Source organism: Budorcas taxicolor, chromosome 19 (genome assembly GCF_023091745.1).
Source record: "Budorcas taxicolor isolate Tak-1 chromosome 19, Takin1.1, whole genome shotgun sequence".
Classification (NCBI taxonomy): domain Eukaryota; kingdom Metazoa; phylum Chordata; class Mammalia; order Artiodactyla; family Bovidae; genus Budorcas; species Budorcas taxicolor.
Genome location: NC_068928.1, coordinates 11,622,129 through 11,640,677, shown reverse-complemented (window position 1 = coordinate 11,640,677; position 18,549 = coordinate 11,622,129). Strand labels below are relative to the sequence as shown.

Here is an 18,549-nt window from a genome sequence, read left to right as displayed (position 1 = left end):
GCAGAGTGTGAAGAGCGACCGGGCCCAGTGGTGCTTTATCCCGAGCCTTGGTGAGGCAGATGTTGAGATTTGTGTTGTAGACAAAGCGGCACTAAGGAAAATGAAAAGAAGGGAAACCACACAGAGGCAGGAAGACCAGTGTTAAGTCGTCGACGTTTCCCCGTGAGACCTGATGAGGGCCTGAGCTCAGTAGCTGTGGAGCAGGGGGCGGATTCAGGAGGGTTTAAGAAAGGAATCTCTTGGTGGTCCAGTGGTTAGGACTTGGCGCTTTCATTGCTGGGACCCAGGTTCAATCCCCGGTCAGGGAACTAAGATCCCACAAGCCACACAGTGCGGCCAAAAAAAATGAATTAACTAATTAATTTTATAAAAGAGGTTTAAGAAGTAAAACCCAGAGAACGTCCTGGTCAGCTGACTGTGGGGATGGGATGAGGAGGGGTTTTCCTGGGGCCACCAAGAAGATCGTGTGGCCGTTGGTCTGGGGACTAGAGAAGGAAGGCCACGTTCCGGAGCAGTAAGGCGATGGATTTATTTTGGACAGGACTTGGAGGTGCCCAGGGAATGTGTTCGGTCTGACACAAGTGGCTTGGGAGGCCAGGAGAGAACTGAGTTAGAAGCACGGTTTGGAAGTTGGCCATGTGTCCGTGGTAGTTGTGACTGAGAGCTGATAAGCTCACCCAGGCACGGTGCACAGAAAAGGAAGAGAAGAGGCTTAACAATGAAACCCTGAAAAAGCACCAACATTTGAAGAGCGGAAGGAGCTGAGCAAGGCCTTGGAGAGGCCTGAGGGGTGGTTGGAGAGGACGGAGGAAAATCAGAGGAAACAGAGACGCGAGCAGCCTACAAGGCCCGTTTCGCGCAGTCAGCTTTCCTTTACAGCATCTGAGCTGCCGCGTGGTTGTGAGTGAGCTACCACGGTCGTGATGCGGGGGACAGCCACCTGCTTTTTCAGTCTTGAGAGATTCTTAAGGCTAGATTTGAGCCCCGGCTTCCCTAGAGCATTGGTTCCCAAGCTTCCCAGGTAAGAATCAGACCCTCTTCCAGGATCTGCTAATCTATCTGTTTTCTACTGCATTAGAACATCTTGGAGACAGACCTAAGAATAGGTTTTTTTTACAATAAGCACCCTGGGGATTCTTCTTATTAGGAAAGTCTGAGAATGATGTTCTAGATCAGAGGTTCTTCCGTCATATAACATGGGCACTCTTCCTGCCGTTTATCAACCATGCCCCCACCCTACACACAGACTCTGACCTAAAGCTCCGAAGAATCCCTGTAGTCAGGAGCCGCTGTGACTGGTGGGACTCCTCAGATGTGTGGAAATGGAAGTGCTAACCCACCGATCTGAAGGAGCATTTCTGAACAACTGTCTGAGGATTCGGGAATCCAGTGGAAATCCTGCATTTAAGATAGATAATTGATCCGCACTACTTCTCTGAAAGCATTTACCCTCACTGCCCTCTTGTGTAGACAGTCTGATTGCCGGTTCCACTTTGTGCGATAATGGATCTGAATGTAATCCAGTATTTGAAAAAGAAAAAAAAAAAAGCACCGTATGTTAAGAAGCTGACCATTAAAGAAGTTTGAAAGAGACAGCGCGTGTAGACAGGACATTTTGAAGTTACCGCCATTGCCAGAGCCAACTCTATTCACTTACAGGCTTAGAGACTAAATCTACTCACTGATTCAGCAGTGAGATCCATGAAGTATGCTCAAGACAGCTATTCTCAACAATGTATAGACTGTCGGATGTATAGACGATTCTACCATTGTTGTTGTTGCGTCACTAAGTCATGTCTGACTCTTTGTGACTCCATCCTGCCAGGCTCTTCTGTTCATGGGATTTCCCAGGCAAGAATACTGGAATGGGTTGCCATTTCCTTCTCCAGGGGATCTTCCCAACTCAGGGATCAAACCCACATCTCCTGCACCAGGGAAGCCCTGTCCCTACCATAGGTATTTCTGATTAAGCATAGAAGCTGTTCAGAGGGCCTATGCCCTGAGTATAAAGTTGTGAATCTATAAAATTCAAATATCACCTTTAATAAGCGACCAAGATAAATAATCTTTCCTAAATGATTGGCCTTGGGATATGATCTTTCCAGCATAAATAGAGATACTGATTATACTTAGATTAATATTGTAGGCGGAAGGTGGCTACTGAGTCGAGGGTTCAGGAGTGTCCCTCTAAGGAGCATAGCGACCTCTCCTTTTTGGAGTTATTTTACAAAGAGAGATTGAAGAGTGATGCTGCCTGGAGGTAGGAGGGTGGCTGAGAAATGCCTTTAGGAGCTCCCTTTCAGACCCATGATACACGCATACTTCAGATGGAAAGATAACTAAGCCTTGCCATTCCATCCATTCATTTAATAAGCATTTTCCTGGGCACCTCTTATGTGGCAAGATCTGTGCTGCAGGCTCCTGGCTCTCAGGTATCTCTGGGACATCAGGACAACTGCAGGGTGAGCCCGTTTGATCCTGGAGGGCAGCAGCGGGGGAATCTTGTGCAACATGAAAGCTATAATAAAGACGTTACGGGTGACTTTCACATTCCTGGTTTAGAAATGAGCAACCCGGCTAAACTATGCGAATGTTCCCACACCACAGGAAGCCACACAGCTCAGACACCCTCCTGATGTCTCAGAGGAGCTGGAGGGAAGTGGTGAAGGCACCACCAGCCTAAGGCCATCCGTCTGACTTCTGAAAGCAGAATCAGTACTTTGCAAGCCGATTACACGTTATCGTCTTGAAGGTTCTGTCTCATACCTTGTCATTTGAATCTTCACATGATTTTGAAAATTATGAATAACTAGCCATAATAACTAGCATTGTTATTCCTCTTTCCCAGCAGAGAAAACTCAGGTGCCCGGAGGTTGAGGAACCTGCACAAAGTCACATGCGTATGTGCGTGCTAAGGCGCTTCAGTCGGGTCTGACTCTGTGTGACCCTGTGGGCTGTCGGTGCCTCTGTCCATGGGATTCTCCAGGCAAGAATACTGAAGCGGGTTGCTGTGCCCTCCTCCAGGAGATCTTCCCGACCCAGGGACTGAACCTATGTCTCCTGCATCGCAGGAAGCTTCTTTACCACTGAGCCACCAGGGAGGCCCGCAGAGTCACATAGAGCAGACCAGAACCAAAGCCTGCGCTCGTGTCCCACGCTTAACCACATGCTCTTTCTGCCAGCAGAGTTCAGTGACCATATAACCACCTCATAGGTCCAAAGGATCTGGCCCCCTGCTCTCATCTCACCATGTTTTTTTCTTTTAGGTTTTTATTTATTTAATTAGCAATTTTTTGGCTGTGCCTGGTCTCATGGCAGCAAGTAGGCTTTCTCTGGTTGAGTAGGGCTACTTTCTAGTTGGGGTGCACAAGTATCTCATTTTGGGGGCTTCTTTATTGAGAACCACGGGCTCCAGGGCACATAAGCTTCAGTGGTCGCAGCACGTGGGCTCAGCGGTTGTGGCGCACGGGGCCTAGTTGCTCCCCAGCATGTGGGCTCTTCCCCGACCAGGGATCGAACCAGCGTCCCCTGCATCGCAGGGTGGACTTGACTACTGGACCACCAGGGAAGCCCCTCCCCATGGTTTTAAAAATAAGATACATAGTGCTCCATGAAGAGAAGAGACTGCAGCTAGATTCAGAGGGTGCAGGTTACTACTGGGCCTTGAAGATAGACACCGCAGGCAGGCGGAAGAGGAGGAGGGCTGGTTCACCAGTCCATGGGGTACCCCACCATCTTGGCTCTTGAGAACTAGAGAGTCACCCCCCCGATCAAGAGATTATCGAGCTCATATCCAGACTGCTTCGTTAATGACTTGCCCAAGAGGATGTCGGTGAGTTTGCATGTTCATTGAGCAGCGTGGTAGGTATTTCTATAAGAAAATGGCTTGGTTTTTATTTGTTTACTTTTTTCGTAACAGCCTAAGACATATGAGAAAGCTATTCTGGTAACTTTTCTACCCTAAAGGCACTTCTAAAACTCAGATGAAGCACAGTGAGAAATTAATTCTCTCGTTCAGCTGTTAGCTCTGACTCAAGGGGAGATGACAAGGCCGTGTCTGCGGATGTGGTGACATGAGGTCTCCAGCCTCCTCCTAAGGGTTTCTGGGTGCCTTGACTTCCCTCCACCCACCCTCTCCTTATGATGGCTCTGCTGTTCCTCTAATTCACTGTGTACCCTCGGTTCAGAGATGAAAAGATAGGTTTCAACAAACACACTCCTTCTGGGCCGACTCTGTAAACCTGCTCCTTGCGTGAGTGAAGCAGAAACAAAATATGTCGCTTCCTCCTCGTGGGAGGGGTTGGCGTTGCTTACACAGGGAAGGGGCAGAGGAGGCTCTGCTGGCCTTTTTGAACTCGCTTCTCAACTGGGGAAATGAATAACATCCTGATTGGCCCCAGTGGAGCAGAAGTGGAGGAAAAGGAGGGGGAATCCTGGCCCCAGTCTCCAGCCACAGCGTACGAATCGCTTTACCCACAGGCGCCAAACTTGGCACACAGTGCGACCAATGAGCGGAGGGGAAATCATAACCAGATTAACGCACTTCGGGGGTCATTTTCACACTTAGTAATGAAGTAGGTATTTTGCAGAGCGTGAGCAGAGCCTCCTTCCCAGGCAAACAAGAGTTCCCCAGCCTTCTCCTAGAGGCAGGAAGGCCCAAGGGGGATGGACAGGGACAATCCAAGCATCGATCCTACCGGCCAACACACACACGTGTACATTGCCACTTGGGTCCTAGACTTAGCACAAGCTACTGCCCTCTTTGTTTGCTTTAATAGAGGGTTAACCCTGGGCCTTAGAACTTGCGTCAACACTTAACACAAGACTGGAACCAAGGGGAGAGGCCGAGGGGCCGGCCGCTGAGGGTGGTCTGGGGGTAGATGCGTAGGGCGGGGCGGAGGGCAGAGGAGGCAAGGGAGATGGCCCTCGGGCATCCGCTGGATGCAAGGGGCCTGGGAAGGACCTGCACGACCAAGGCTCTGTCTGCTCCTGCTCTTCTCAGGGCCAGGAACCCATCCCCTCCCTGGGCCTCAGGGTCTTTGTCTAGACCCAAACAGGCTCTAGGAATGGTGGGGAGACAGGGCCGGGGCGGGTGGGGGAGCGCTGTCAGCCTCCTGCCTCACGGTTTGTGCATCCCCTGGGGGCCTGACTTAAACCCCGATGCTGGTTAATTCCTCTCTCAGGTGGGGCCTGAGAGCCTCCATTTCTGACGGGCTTCCCGCTGCCCCTGGTTGGGGCCCCACCCTCTGAGTATGGAAGGTGTGGAGGCTGGTGGTTCCCCAGTCTCCTCTCTACCACCTGCTCAGCTCCCTGCACTTTCCTCAGCTGTGAAATGGGGACTAGTTACAGTAGCCTTGCCTTCGTGCCTGGGGGTGTTGTGTGATCAGGGTGGGGAAAGGCCTGTGAAAGCACCTTGTAGAGGGCAAGGCAGTGTGAATGTAAGGGATCATCGTCATCGTGCAGATTTCTCTGCCTCATTGCTCCCCGCTGTGTGTTCCTGCAGCCGCTTGACTTCTCCTTCCATCCTCCTTGGTCTCCAGGCCTGGGCTGCTAGTCGTGGTCACCAGCCAGGGCTGAACAAATCCTTGGACATGTCAAGACAGGAAATGACAGTTCCTGGGCACCTCACTGATTCAGATGCAGAACAAGCTCCGAACACACCCTTCTGTGATAAATTCAAGCGATACCAGGCAGAGTTACACCTCCTCCCCCATGGGCTGCTAGGCCAAGAAATGAGGCCAGAAGTCAAGGACAGGGGACCCCAGCAAAGCCCGAGCCAAGCTTCCGGCAGAGTGGCTCACCGGTCCCCACTTCGATCCTACTTTTGTGCCCGCCACAGGCAGCCCCAATGATACTTTCACATGTCCGGGTCTGTTCACGGACAACCTGAACGGGTGGCTTCATAGCCACCCCATGAGCAAGAGACCACGGTGACTGAGGCAAGTCCTCGAGCCATCTGACCCACAGTTTCCTCCTCCATAAAATGGGATCACCACTGTCTGTCCTGTCTACGGTACACACTACAGAATCAAAGTGAAATGATTGTGTGAAAATAGGCAATGATTCTGTGAAATTACATGAGATTTCATTCTTCGTGGGAGACTTCCTGCTCCTGTGGAGTTGACTCATGGCCCCCAGTTGAGAAACATCCCTGCTTTTGTTTCTGTGCTCAGACACCCCTCCTCCCCGACTGTGGGTTGTCCACCACCCGTCTCCACCTCGGATGGACGGCGTCCCCAGCCACCCCAGCTCCCGTCGGTGTCCCGTGTTGTCCAACACTGCTTTTCTCATCTGGCTCCCCTAAGGCCGAGGCTGAGTCTTTGCTGAACAGCTTTGTTGCAAGGGCCTGGCAAGTAGAGATCCTGACATGTAATATAACTGAGCCCACATCAGAATGGCAGGCCAGGCCCAGAGCTTCATCCCAGGGTGCCTGTGGCAGCAAATCTGATGCACGTTTACCCCATGGAGTGAGGGCTGGTGGATCTTGGTGGTGGAGATTGGTAAAAGCTGACCACATATTCCTGATGAAAATGCCCGTTGCCCGAGCTGAAGGTACCATTTTCAAGGCTGCAGAGTTCAGTGACTACCAGAATAACAAAGCAAAAAATGGCCAGGATGTTGAACCAGTCAGCTCCAGGATCCACAGGCGCATTCAGGAGCCTCCTGCAGCACAGGGTGGGGGTGGGCAGCTCCCATCCTCTCCCCTCAGCCTCTGCCCCCGGGGTGTGCGTATGTGCTTCAGTTATGTCCCACTCATTGCAGCCCCACACACTGTAGCCCGCCAAACTCCTCTGTCCATGGAATTCTCCAGGCAAGAATACTGGAGTGGGTTGCCATGCCCTCCCCCAGGGGATCTTCCCGACCCAGGGATCGAACCTGTGTCTCTTATGCCTCCTGCATTGGCAGGTGAGTTCTTACCCCTGCTTCCAGGAGCAGATGGCAGTAGCACCCACTGTGCACACCCATCCCTCTCCTGCCTCTGAAAAGCCCTGAGGTTAGCAGGACCCAGGCCTGCAAAGCTGGGCCTCCATCTACCTCAAGCCAGCCCAGGACGCAGAGAAGTCTCATGTGAGGAAATACAGATCCTCAGGGAGGAGCAAAAATAACCCAAAGGACAAGTCATGCTTGCCTGTGCATTTATCTGAAATCCAGTTGTGATAAATCTGATGGTTTTGAAACATTACCCTTAATTAATAAAAATAGAGGATGTCTTAGCCCCAGGTTCCGACTTCAAAGTTCTCCTCAGTTGAGAGCCTCAAATTCGGCTTCTTTGTGGAGCACTGTAATCTCTTTTAAGACAAACACAGGATTTTAGTGGGGTTGTTGCCCCCACCCCCACTACAGCTCAATTTCAAGAACCACTTTAAAATTCTGGAATAGGAAGACAGGCTCCACTGAAAATACCCTTCTTGTTCCTACAGCCATGTTTTTAAAATCAAAATTCAGCCTGGATTTTCATGAGGAAAGTACAGATGTTGGAGGAAGAATCAGAATCCTAACTGTACCTTTGATACTGTCACCTTGGGCGAAAAGTTACTTCCCTTTGCCTCAGTTTCTTGATCTTTAAAATGGGAATATTAGCACCAACTTCTTAGACTTGTTGGAGCGATGTCTCATCCACGTGAAGTGGCTGATCCCAGACAAAAGAGACACTCAACAAATATTTATTGTCTTCCCTTTCCTGATATCTGATCACCGAACTAGTTAGATGGAGTCGGGACTGTCCTAGAAAACCTAGTTTGTGTGCTTACTTGTCTTGAGCGATACAGTGGCGTAAAGTCTTTCCGTTCAAGGAGCTGTTAGGTTTCCTGGGATACTGTTGGTCCTGCAGTGTATTCTGAGCCTTGCTGTAAGAGTCCCATGACACTAGGCTGTGTGTGAGCTTTCTCTCCACCCTCAGAAGCCACCCAAGCATCCCAAGGGAATATTTTCATTGCTGTTGAGCTGCAAAATGATTCTTCTCTTCCCACCTGGAAGGAAACGAATCTTGACTGTGCCTCATTTAAAGCAGAGGAGGAGAGGGTCTCTGAGATCCTGTCTGGGAAATGCCAGTGTCAGCCTGACTCGGAAAGCTCTGCTGTTGGAGGCACCCCCAGGTTTGGTCCGAGTGTGAAGCCAGTGGAAATTCTCCTTCCTGACATGACTGAACCCTTCTCCCAGACAAAAGGCAGGGCCCTGCTTGGTGACCTCTTGATGATGTGTGAGGGGCTCGAACCTTCTTTGGCAGACACGAAAGGGTGTCTCCTAGGAAGCTGCATCCTCTTCATCCAAAGGATAGTGGGAGTTTCGGGGGGCAGGGCAGGGTGGGAACGAAAGTGACAGGTAAAGGAACTTAATGTAAAAACCGACTCCTTCCAGGGTGTTCCACTGGCCCTCTCTGATCTGATGTATGAAGTTTGTACAGAGGTGGAGTTGTTTGTCATCTGTCACATGCCGGTTGGTGCACATTCCTGATACGAGTTAATAAGAAACATGCCGGAGGTACACAAGGATGGGTCAACATCGCGGGCAGCCAGCCAGGCCGCTGGGAGAGAAGCCGCATGTGGGCGGCGGGGCCGCAGGCTCAGGTGCCCCTGCGGAGTCAAGCACAGGGCTCGGGAGCCAGCCCAGCGGGCTTCCCGTCCCGTGCGTGTCACAGGCTCCGCATCCAGGTCCCAGCATGAGTGCTCCTGCCACAGGCATTGTTTTCTCAGTTTTTTCCTAGTATTTGTGGGCTTGTTTTACGCTGATTATGGAAGTTATAAGAAGCATATAGAGAAGGCTTAAAGTAACAGATGAGTCCCATATAACCCAACTGCCCAGAGGCAACCACAGTTAATAACACTTTACATGAATCATGTAAAGTGGGTTTTTTTTTTTATGATTTCTTTACATTGTTCAGTTTACTATATGAAATACTAATATACTATAGTATATTTACTATATGGTTTTGTTTTACTTTTTATAATATATTATTTGTTTTTAGGCTGCGCTGGGAGTCTGTTGCGCGTGGGCTCTCTCTCGTCGCAGCTCCGGGGCTTCTCCTGTTGTGGAGCTCAGACTCTAGAGCACGCAGGCTTCAGTAGATATGGCACCAGGCTTAGCTGCCTCGAGGGATGTGAGGTCTTAGCTTCCTGACCAGGGAGCGAACGCATGTCGCCTGCACTGCTAGATGGATTCTTAACCACTGGATTGCCAGAGAAGTCCCTGTGTTACTTTTGTAAGAACAATGAATTAAAGTTGATTTACAGTGTTTCAGGTCTACAGCAAGGTGATTCAGATATGTGTGTTATAGACTCTTTTTCAGATTCTTTTCCACTGTAGGTTTTTATAAGATATTGAATAGAGTTCCCTGTGCTATACAGTAGGTCTTTTCGTTTATCTGTTTCTTTCTAGTAGTGTGTATCTGTTGATCTCAAATCATTTAGCATCATCTCTTATAGAATTTCTACTATTATAAACGTCGTTTTTCAAGACTACCTAGTATTCTTCGGCTGCAATGAAACATAGTTTACTAACAAATACCCTATTTTTAAAGTGGCAGTGAGCATCTGTATGCGTGAAGGTTGTCGGCATCTTACTTACTCGGGTTAGGCTTCTGGCAGCAGCATCCCCAGGCCAGTAGTTCAGCATGTTTTTAAAAGGCTCTTTATACTTATTGCCACATTGCCCTTGAGATGGTTTCTATCTATAATATTCCCATTTTGTTGTTGTTTAGTCAGTAAGTTATATCTGACCCTTTGCGACCCTACGGGCTGTAGCCCGCGAGGCTCCTCTGCCCGTGGGCTTTCCCAGGCAAGAATACTGGAGCGGGCTGCCGTTTCCTCTTCCACGTGATCGTCCTGACCCAGGGATCGAACCATGTCTCCTGCATTGGCAGGCAGCTTCTTTACCACTGAGCCACCAGGGAAGCCCAGTATTCCTACTAGCAACAGTTGTCTCATTTCATCCTTATCCACGTTGACTACAATCCTGTTTATCCATTAAAGAATTTAGGATGACGAAGCATCCTCTCCCCACCCGCAGATGGGGAGATCAGAGGATGTGAAGGGCCTGACCTCGAAGCTAAGAGGCCACCTGTCCTGCCCTCCTGTGCCCCCTGCAGGCATCCTCAGAGAAGTGGGGACACACACCCGTGCTGATGCCATCTATGACTCCCCATCAAAGGCTCTGGCTACATAATAACACAGATGCCCTTAGGTTTCACGATGGAGTTGACCAGACTAGGAGCTGATGTGACTGTTTTCCCCTCCCTGCCCAGTATCTCCCTCAAGCTGCTTGTCTTCTGGCCTATAAGGGCCCCCACTCACTTTCTAAGCCTCTCACAGATCCCACTGTCCTTCAGAAGAGCTGCTCACACAGCCCCCAGGTCGTCCGCTATGTTGGAGTGGCCCGGTGGCCCTGTGCAGTTACGCAAAGCACGCTTTCATGTACTGTCCACATTTATTTCTGGCCGCACTGGGTCTTCGTTGCTCAGGCTTTCTCTCCTGGCAGTGTACAGATTTCTCATCGCAGTGGCTTCTCCTGTTGCAGCTTTCAGGCTCTAAAGCACAGGCTCAGTAGTGATGTTGCTTCTTGGCACGTGGGATCAACCAGGACGAAGGATTGAACCCGTGTCCCCTGCGTTGCCAGGCGGATTCTAACCTCTGGACCGCCAGGGAAGGCCTTTAGTGGTTCTGGTCAGACGCTCGTGACAGCCCTGGAAGGCAGATGCTCGTTTCCCTGTGTTATAGGTATTATCCCTTTATTATCCTAAGTCTGCCATAACACGTCACTGCAGATTTGGCGAGCTAAAGCAACAGAGATTTATTCTTTTGCATTTCTGGGGCCAGAAGTTCAAAATCAAGGTGTTCGCAGCATTGCACTCCCGCCAGAGTTTCCGTGGGAGAACCTTCCTTGCTTCTTCCAGGCAAGACTGCTTTACAGGGGTAGTTGTTTGATTAATGGAACTGATTCACAGAAAATGAGAGCTTCCCTGGTAGCTGAGCTGGTAAAGAATCCACCCGCAGTGCAGGAGACCCCAGTTCAATTCCTGGGTCGGGAAGATCTGGTGGAGAAGGGATAGGCTACCCACTCCAGTATTCCGGCCTGGAGAATTCCATGGACTGTATAGTCCGTGGGGTTGCAGAGTTGGACACGACTGAGCGACTTTCACTTTTTCACAGAAAATGAAATTTGGTGCCCTTGGATATCTTTGCCACCCCATGGATAGTAGCCTGCACCAAGGTCCTCTGTCCATGGGATTTTCAAAGCAAGAGTACTGGAGTGGGTTGCCATTTCCTTCTCCAGGGAATCTTCCCAACCCAGGGATCGAACCCAGGTCTCTCACATTGTAGACAGACGCTTTACCATCAGAGCCACCAGGGAGGTCCTTGGGTACCCGAGGCACCTCAAACATCATTTCACCATTACTTTGTTAGTGCGTTACTATGAATTACATTGAAGATACTAGCAGAGCCCTTAAATGAGAGTCACTCGTTTATTCTCCATGTGGTAAGTGGGGAAACTAAGGCCTAGAGTAAGCAGAGAAGCTAATGGGAGAGTTCCAGTTACAGCCTGGATGTCTGGATTTGTCATCTCTATTATAAGCTTTTTAAAGTATGAGTTGTGAACAGACATTGCAATTGGGCAAGTAGTTGTCAAAATGACTATTTTTTTTCCTATTCACTATCTATTTTAAAACTTTTTATTTTATATTGGAGTATAGCAGATTAACAATGTTGTGATAGTTGCAGACGAACACCAAAGGGACTCAGCCGTACATACACATGTCCATTCTCCCCCAAACTCCCCTCCCATCCAGACCCCCACATAGCATTGAACAGAGTTCCCTGTGCTATATAGTAGGACCTTGTTGGCTATCCATTTCAAATATAGCGTTGTGTACCTGTCCATCCCAAGCTTCTTAATTATCCCTTCCCACCATCCTTACCCCCTGGCAACCACAAGTTCCTTCCCTAAGTCTGTGTGTCTGTTTCTGTTCTGTAAATAAGCTCATTTGTATCGTTGCTTTTAACTCCTCTTTTTACGTTACAAAGAAATTCTTGGTGTCTCCGTTGCTGTTGAACTCCTCTTCCCTGGCTCAGGTGCCTTTGACATGTTGGCCCCTCACAGCTGTCTGTTCCGGACCTCTGATGAGCAGTGAATAGTCCCTTCCTGCTCGTGGCCCTGAGGGCCCGTGAGGACAGGCATGCCATCAGCACGTCTGGACGCACCCCCTGGCTTCCAGCATCAGCCTAGGTGTTTCTGTGCTTTGTTGGTACCTTTCCCTTCTCTTCCTAAGTTCACTTCTGAACTGGAGAAGTAGAGCCTTTAGGAATGACTTAACTCCCAAATCTGAACCTCACAGCCAAATGGATGACTACGGAACAAAGGTAGTGCCCAGCCACAAGTTTGGTGAACATTCGATAACCTGAGTCCACAAGATTGCTCTGTACTCCGTCGGTGGATGTGGGTTACAGCTAGCTTGGGGAGTGACCTGAAGGATTGAGAGGGACAGGTGGGGTCCTCCTCTGCCCTCAGCCTCCCTTCCTCATGTCTGTTAGCCATGGCATAGCGCATGCTGACACAATGAAACATGCCCGCGGCCACACCTAATAACCAGGAAGCTAATATCCACACCCCATGCTTATGTGAAAGCACCAGTCTGGAGCTCAGTTTGGTGAGCTAGTTTGGAGAGCAGGTGGAGAGACTCTCCAATGGCTGGTCTCATCATGCCTGGGATCATCTCTGAGTTATCATGGATATCATGATCATCACGCGCTGTCATCCTGAGGGCTTGTGCCTTGAAGAGCATTGTTTAATGACAAGTTTTACTCTTGGTACCAGGCCTCCCCGGTGGCTGGAAATCAGATCAGCAGGCTCTCATGAAAGTCCAAAGCGGAGGCTGAGCCACAGTCTCCTGAATAGCGAGGGTGTGATTAGACACTATCAGCTCCGAGGACATCCCAGCTCCCCCATGCTGCCTCACCCACTGGTCTTCCCTGCCCCTCGACAGTGGGGCACAAAAGAGCACGTGTGCCCCCAGCCTCCCCAGGACCTTGCTGGCTCACCAGCTGTCACTGGCAGGCCTTTAATGGGCGTGTGAAACCCAAGAACCTGACCTGTTTCTCCTCTGGGGAGACAGTATAATACAGGATGCCCAGTTGGGATGAAGGATTCAGGAAGCTCACCTGTACGAGCCCGACTCTCTGTTATCATCCAAGGCAGATTGTTTTGGTTCTTCCAGTTCCCAGAACCTTGGCTCTAAAATAAGTGCACAGAAGACAGTAGGAATTGATATTGCAGCATTTTCTGCTCACTCACTTAGCTGTTTCCTTCCTCTAATCTTAGCTGCTTTTTCTGCCCACCTCCGTCTCTCCCCTCACCATGCTGGCCCTAGAGGTATGATCTCTGGGACAATACGCCCAAAGGGTATATTGACTCCAGAGCGACTGTCAAATTTCTCAGATGGTTGTAATCAGTCAATAAACATGTTCTGAGCAAGCGCAATACACAAAGCCCAGTGTTTATTACAGACTTGTGGCTTCTGGAGGAATCCATGCCCTCAAGCGGCTTCTAAACTAGGTTGAAGAGCAGATCGTGTGAATCGTGTCAGGCAGCGTGGGAAAGACGCCGTGAAACCGATCTCATTAACCTGGGAATCTGAGGACGGGCTTCAGAGGCATCCATCAGCACCCCAAAATGGCCTGTATCATTTCATGTTTGCCAGCACACACATTTCGGGGGTGGTGAGTTTATTGCTTTCACCAGCCTCCCCCCAACAGGTAAAGAACTTTGTAGACAATCAAACTTCATGGAAGAGCGCTCCTGATAATTTTGATTATCATTATAGCAAGATTTCGTTGCGCCAGTGGGACTTAAACTGAATCTTAGAAATATTCCAGGAAGAGTAGGGTGGGAGGTAGGCCTGATGGAAGGGGCTCCCAGGAAGTATCAGGGAAGACTGTCACTCCCAGGACCGGTGACCTTCCATTGTCTCAGTCTCAGTAAAACGCAGGTCTGTGAAACGGTGATCACAGCTGCTTCTCCGAGCTTTGTGGGCCTTTTTTTTTTTTTTTTGGCTCACTTTCTTTCCCCACCCCTCAGCACAGTGCTTGACTCATATCACAGTGGACACTAATCCATATTTAATGAATGTGTGAGTTCACCAAAACAATCAACGTGAGAAGGTTTGGTAAACAGCAGAGGGTTGCTTCAGCTAAAGATCTGAGTTGCTAAGTACATGTATTTTGTGCTTTGCAAGCAGCCTGCACTAAGTGTCTTCTCCCCCTTGAAACTGACCCTTCCCCCCCGTAATGGGGCTCGAAGGGCCAGCCCATCTGATGGAGTGTCTGTGGGCTGGCCAGATGAATGATGGCAGCGTCGACCATGCTGACAAGATATGCAGTTGCCTAAGAGCCCAGAGGTGACCTCACTCTCCCCAGGGCTTGGCCTCTCACCCCAGCGCCTGCTGACGCACACACACACCTGCAGCCCTTCTCTCGCTCCAGGACGAGGAGATCTTGTGAGCTCCTTTGCTGCCCTCATCTGCACTGGAGGGGTGGAAGGATGGGCAGGAAGGGGCATTGCTGAGCCTCTGCTGGGACTCCTCCTCGCCCTCTAAGTACCTCCTCTCTGTGGCCTCTCGGGACAGTAGAAATGATTGGGTGCTCCTTTACTGAACACTTGCTTGGGAAGGGATCCCTGGTGCCTCAGCTGATAAAGAATCTGCCTGCAATGTGGGAGACCTGGGTTGGGAAGATCCTCTGGAGAAGGAAATGGCTACCCACTCCAGTATTCTTGCCTGAAAAATTCCATGGACAGAGGAGCCTGGAGGGCCACAGTCCATGGGGTCACAAAGAGTCAGACACGGCTGAGTGACTAATGCTTCACTTCCCTAACCCCTGCTTCCTCACAGTGCCCCTGCTGAGAGAGAGCAGATTGGATCTCCTATCAATTTTTCTTTTCTCCTGTGTACCATCCACCAGACAGAATGGCTCCTCAGCATAATCATGATTTGTTCGTTGTTCAGTCGCTCAGTCGTGTCTGATTCTTTGTGACCCACCCCATGGACTGCAGCATATCAGGCCTCCCTGGCCTTCACCATCTCCTGATGTTTGCTCAAACTCATGTCCATTGTGTCAATGATACCATCCAACCATCTCATCCTTTTTCATCCCCTTCTCCTCCTGCCCTCAATCTTTCCCAGCATCAGGCTCTTTTCCAGTGAGTCGGCTCTTCCCATCAAGTGGCCAAAGTATTGGAGCTTCAGCTTCAGCATCAGTCCTTCCAATGAATATTCAGGGTCCATTTCCTTTAGGGTTGACTGGTTTGATCTCCTTGCTGTCCAAGGGACTCTCAAGAGTCTTCTCTAGCACCACAGTTTGAAGGAGTCAATTCTTTGGCACTCAGCCTTCTTTATGGTCCATCCCTCACATCTGTACATGACTACTGGGGAAACCATAGCTTTGACTAGACGGACCTTTGTCAGCAAAGTGATGTCTCTGCTTTTTAATACACTGTCTAGGTTTGTTATAGCTTTAATCATGATACTCCAAGGAACTTGGGCAGGTTGGGAATGGAAAGCATGTTTAAAAGACCATGGTTGAAGGTGACAGGAGTTTTTCCCAGAACAAGTTAAGAAAGACAGGGGTGATTTCTCCCTAGAACAGTTCTCCAGGGCAGATGCAGCTGATAGAACGAGCTCCTAGCTAAGGACTAGCAGCCTGTGTTCCAGATCTGTCACTCGGAGACCCTGAGCCTCCCTGAATCTCTCTGCGCTTTCAGCTCCTCTCCCGTATGCTGGAGTGGTACCCGTCCCTGCCTGTCAGGATCGTCGTGGTAGTCACCATCTATGATGATGCTTCACATGGTGTAAACTTGTTATTATTATCATATACACAAGCATACCCCTTATGTGCAGAGAACTCACCATGCGCCGTTTATCTAACACATACCCTGCAACACCCCTGTGAGACTGTATTGGTTTTCCACTTTTATGGATGAGGAGTCAGAGGCCCAGAAAGATAACCGGCTTGCCCAGAGCCAGGACACACACAACTCCTCTGTGTTGGAGCCTATATTTCTGCTTCCATTCTCCACTCTAACACTAAGTCCTGATCTTTTTCTCCTGTGTCCTGTCACTTTGTCCCTTAAAATATTACAGACCCTCCGGCCTTTACCCTCTGTCACGGCCTCTGTCCTACACAGCTTTTGCTATAACATCTTGCTGCGTTGTTTTGTTCTCTTCTTGATTTGGCTTCTGATATTTCTCCCGGTCCTGCTCTCAGCTTACCTGCCCTGACTGCCGAACACAGTCCCTAGAAACCTTAACTGAGCACCTTTCTCAAGGCAGGCACTGTGCTCATGAGAAGTGAGAAAAGGAGCAATGATTCTCTTTCCTTTCCCTGGCTCTGGGACATCTCTGTCCATTAAAAAAAGAAGAAGAAGAAGCTGCTGCCTCAGCCCTGAGTGCACAGAGCAGAGGAGTATGCCCGTGTATTATTGTTAATCTCCTCTTCTGTAAATTACTAGGCATAGACGTCCCAGGCAGACCCTTCAGAGAAACACTGGTGCTGTAGCTCTTGATCTTGTCAACTAAGAGTGGGGCGGTGCTGGAGGAGAGCTGGCAGGAACCTCACTTGATCTCTCCCCTCCTTTGACACAGGGCAGAGTGTTGTTAGCTCCACTTCAGAAATGGAAAAAGGACATGCGGGGCCCTGCCTCTTCCCACTTAGTGAGTGGACAGTGGGATCGCCAGTCCGCTGGGTGTCATCAGTCCTCGCATGTCCTTGGGGACTGGGCACCTTTGAGTCGTGGTTGATGCTGATACTGAATGTGGGCTCCAGGGCAAGATAAGCACAGCCCAGGCCTCTGAGGGGCTGACACTGAGCACTCCAGCCCCACTGCCTAGCACCTGGCTCCCCAGGCCCATCACCTGACCCTGCCCAATGGAGAGAGGATGTGGTACAGGGCAGGTCCCCGTTCCCGGGTGCCACCCAGCAAGCTGATCCCCAGCAACCCCCGCCCCAGGTGGGCCTCTTCCTGGGGAGATGCATTTATAGACGCTGCCCATTCCTCCAGCACCAGGAATCCACCCTCCAACTAGGCAAGAGATAAATCAAAGCCAAACTTGGCTGATGACATTCAGGAGCCAGGAGTGACCCCAGCCACACATAGAAATCCCAGCGGACTGGCCAAGGGCCTTTGTCTGGTCAGGAGAGCCCAGGATTATCTGGCCCTCTTTGCTGATGTATGGAGTCACCGGCTGTCGGAGTGTTTACGAATGGTTATCACCTCGATGCTTGGGCCGTTATCAGAGGCAGGGCCGCCTGCCGGGGCTGGGGCTCGCACCCTCTCTATTACCACCTGTCATTGGCAGGGAGTGTGCGCTGACGCTGCCCAGTCCAGACTGCCGAAGGAAGATAGTTTCTGACGGCTGATCAAAGAGGAGAAGCAAGGCCCGATAAAAAGAGTGTGTGTTGGTGTACTTTTAACTTTGGGAAACATTGGCATTTGCATTTTTCCCCCATCTTCCTGGTGCTGGCAGGAACCAAGCCCAATAAATGTGGTGGATTCAGTTACCTAATCACTGGGGAAGGGGTATGTGCTTAAAGTAACAGAGCATGACTATAATCTCCTTCCGAGAGAGCGGCTGAAATAAGCTTTCACAGAAGACTTGCTGTATAATAAAGTCGAATCATTTAAAGGTAGCCTTTGAAGTGATCTTGCATGTAAAGTCTAAGCTTGGCATTCAGCAGAGCGCCGTGTATCTTTGGAACTGGGCTGCAGCTCCTGGTGGAGGAAAGATCTTTGGGGAAGATGCTGTCACCCAGCCTTCCTGCTGCCGTCCCCCCAGATGGCACCCCAGTGATGAGCATGTCCTGGGGAACTCTGTGCAGTGGAGGAGGATGAGGTGTAGACCGAACTGTCAGGGCATCCAAGTCCTTGAACCAAACCGGCCCACAGACCTGCTGTTGGATCTTGGGACGTAACTTTTCTGAGCTTCAGATGTAAAACGAGGACATTTGGTATAGGTTAGAGGCTATAGTGGCTTTGAAAGCATTTTTTTTTTTTTAATGTGAACTCAGTAAGCCCTTTTAAAAATGAAGCTTTAGGGGAAGTCCTGTTGCATTAACAGAGTCAAGTAGGGGAGTTTTGCTTGAACCTGGGCAAGGATTCCGTTGCCCTTGACCTCCAGCCTGAAGTAGTCCCTGAAGACTTCAGGGGAACCCTGTAGGTCCTCCGAAAACAGTTCAGGGAATTCCTTGGCAGTTCAGTGGTTAGGACTCTTTTTCATGTTTTCACTGCTGAGGGCCCAGGTTCGATCCCTGGTCAGGGAATAAAGATCTTACAAGCCACTCAATAGGAAAAAAAAAAAAAAGAAAAAACAGTTCAAAAACTACTAGCCCCATACCGTGGCAGTCTCCACGCCCTGAGCTGGTAGCATGAGCTGTCTCGTCCTGCCCCGCACATCCGTGTTTCATTGTGTTCCTTCCTCCAGCCTCAGGAAGGGCTGAAACAGGCCCTGGGCGGGGGTGGGGAGGTGGCGGTGGGCCAGCGCCGAGAACAGCCTGTCCTCTGCAAGGT

General features: G+C 50.1%; 1 protein-coding gene across 6 annotated transcripts in view; it reads left to right on the top strand.

The window, feature by feature from the left end:
• BCAS3 (BCAS3 microtubule associated cell migration factor) overlaps positions 1-18,549 on the top strand; it is a 586,221-nt gene that overhangs the window by 544,946 nt on the left and 22,726 nt on the right. The gene's annotated exons all lie outside the window — the stretch shown is intronic.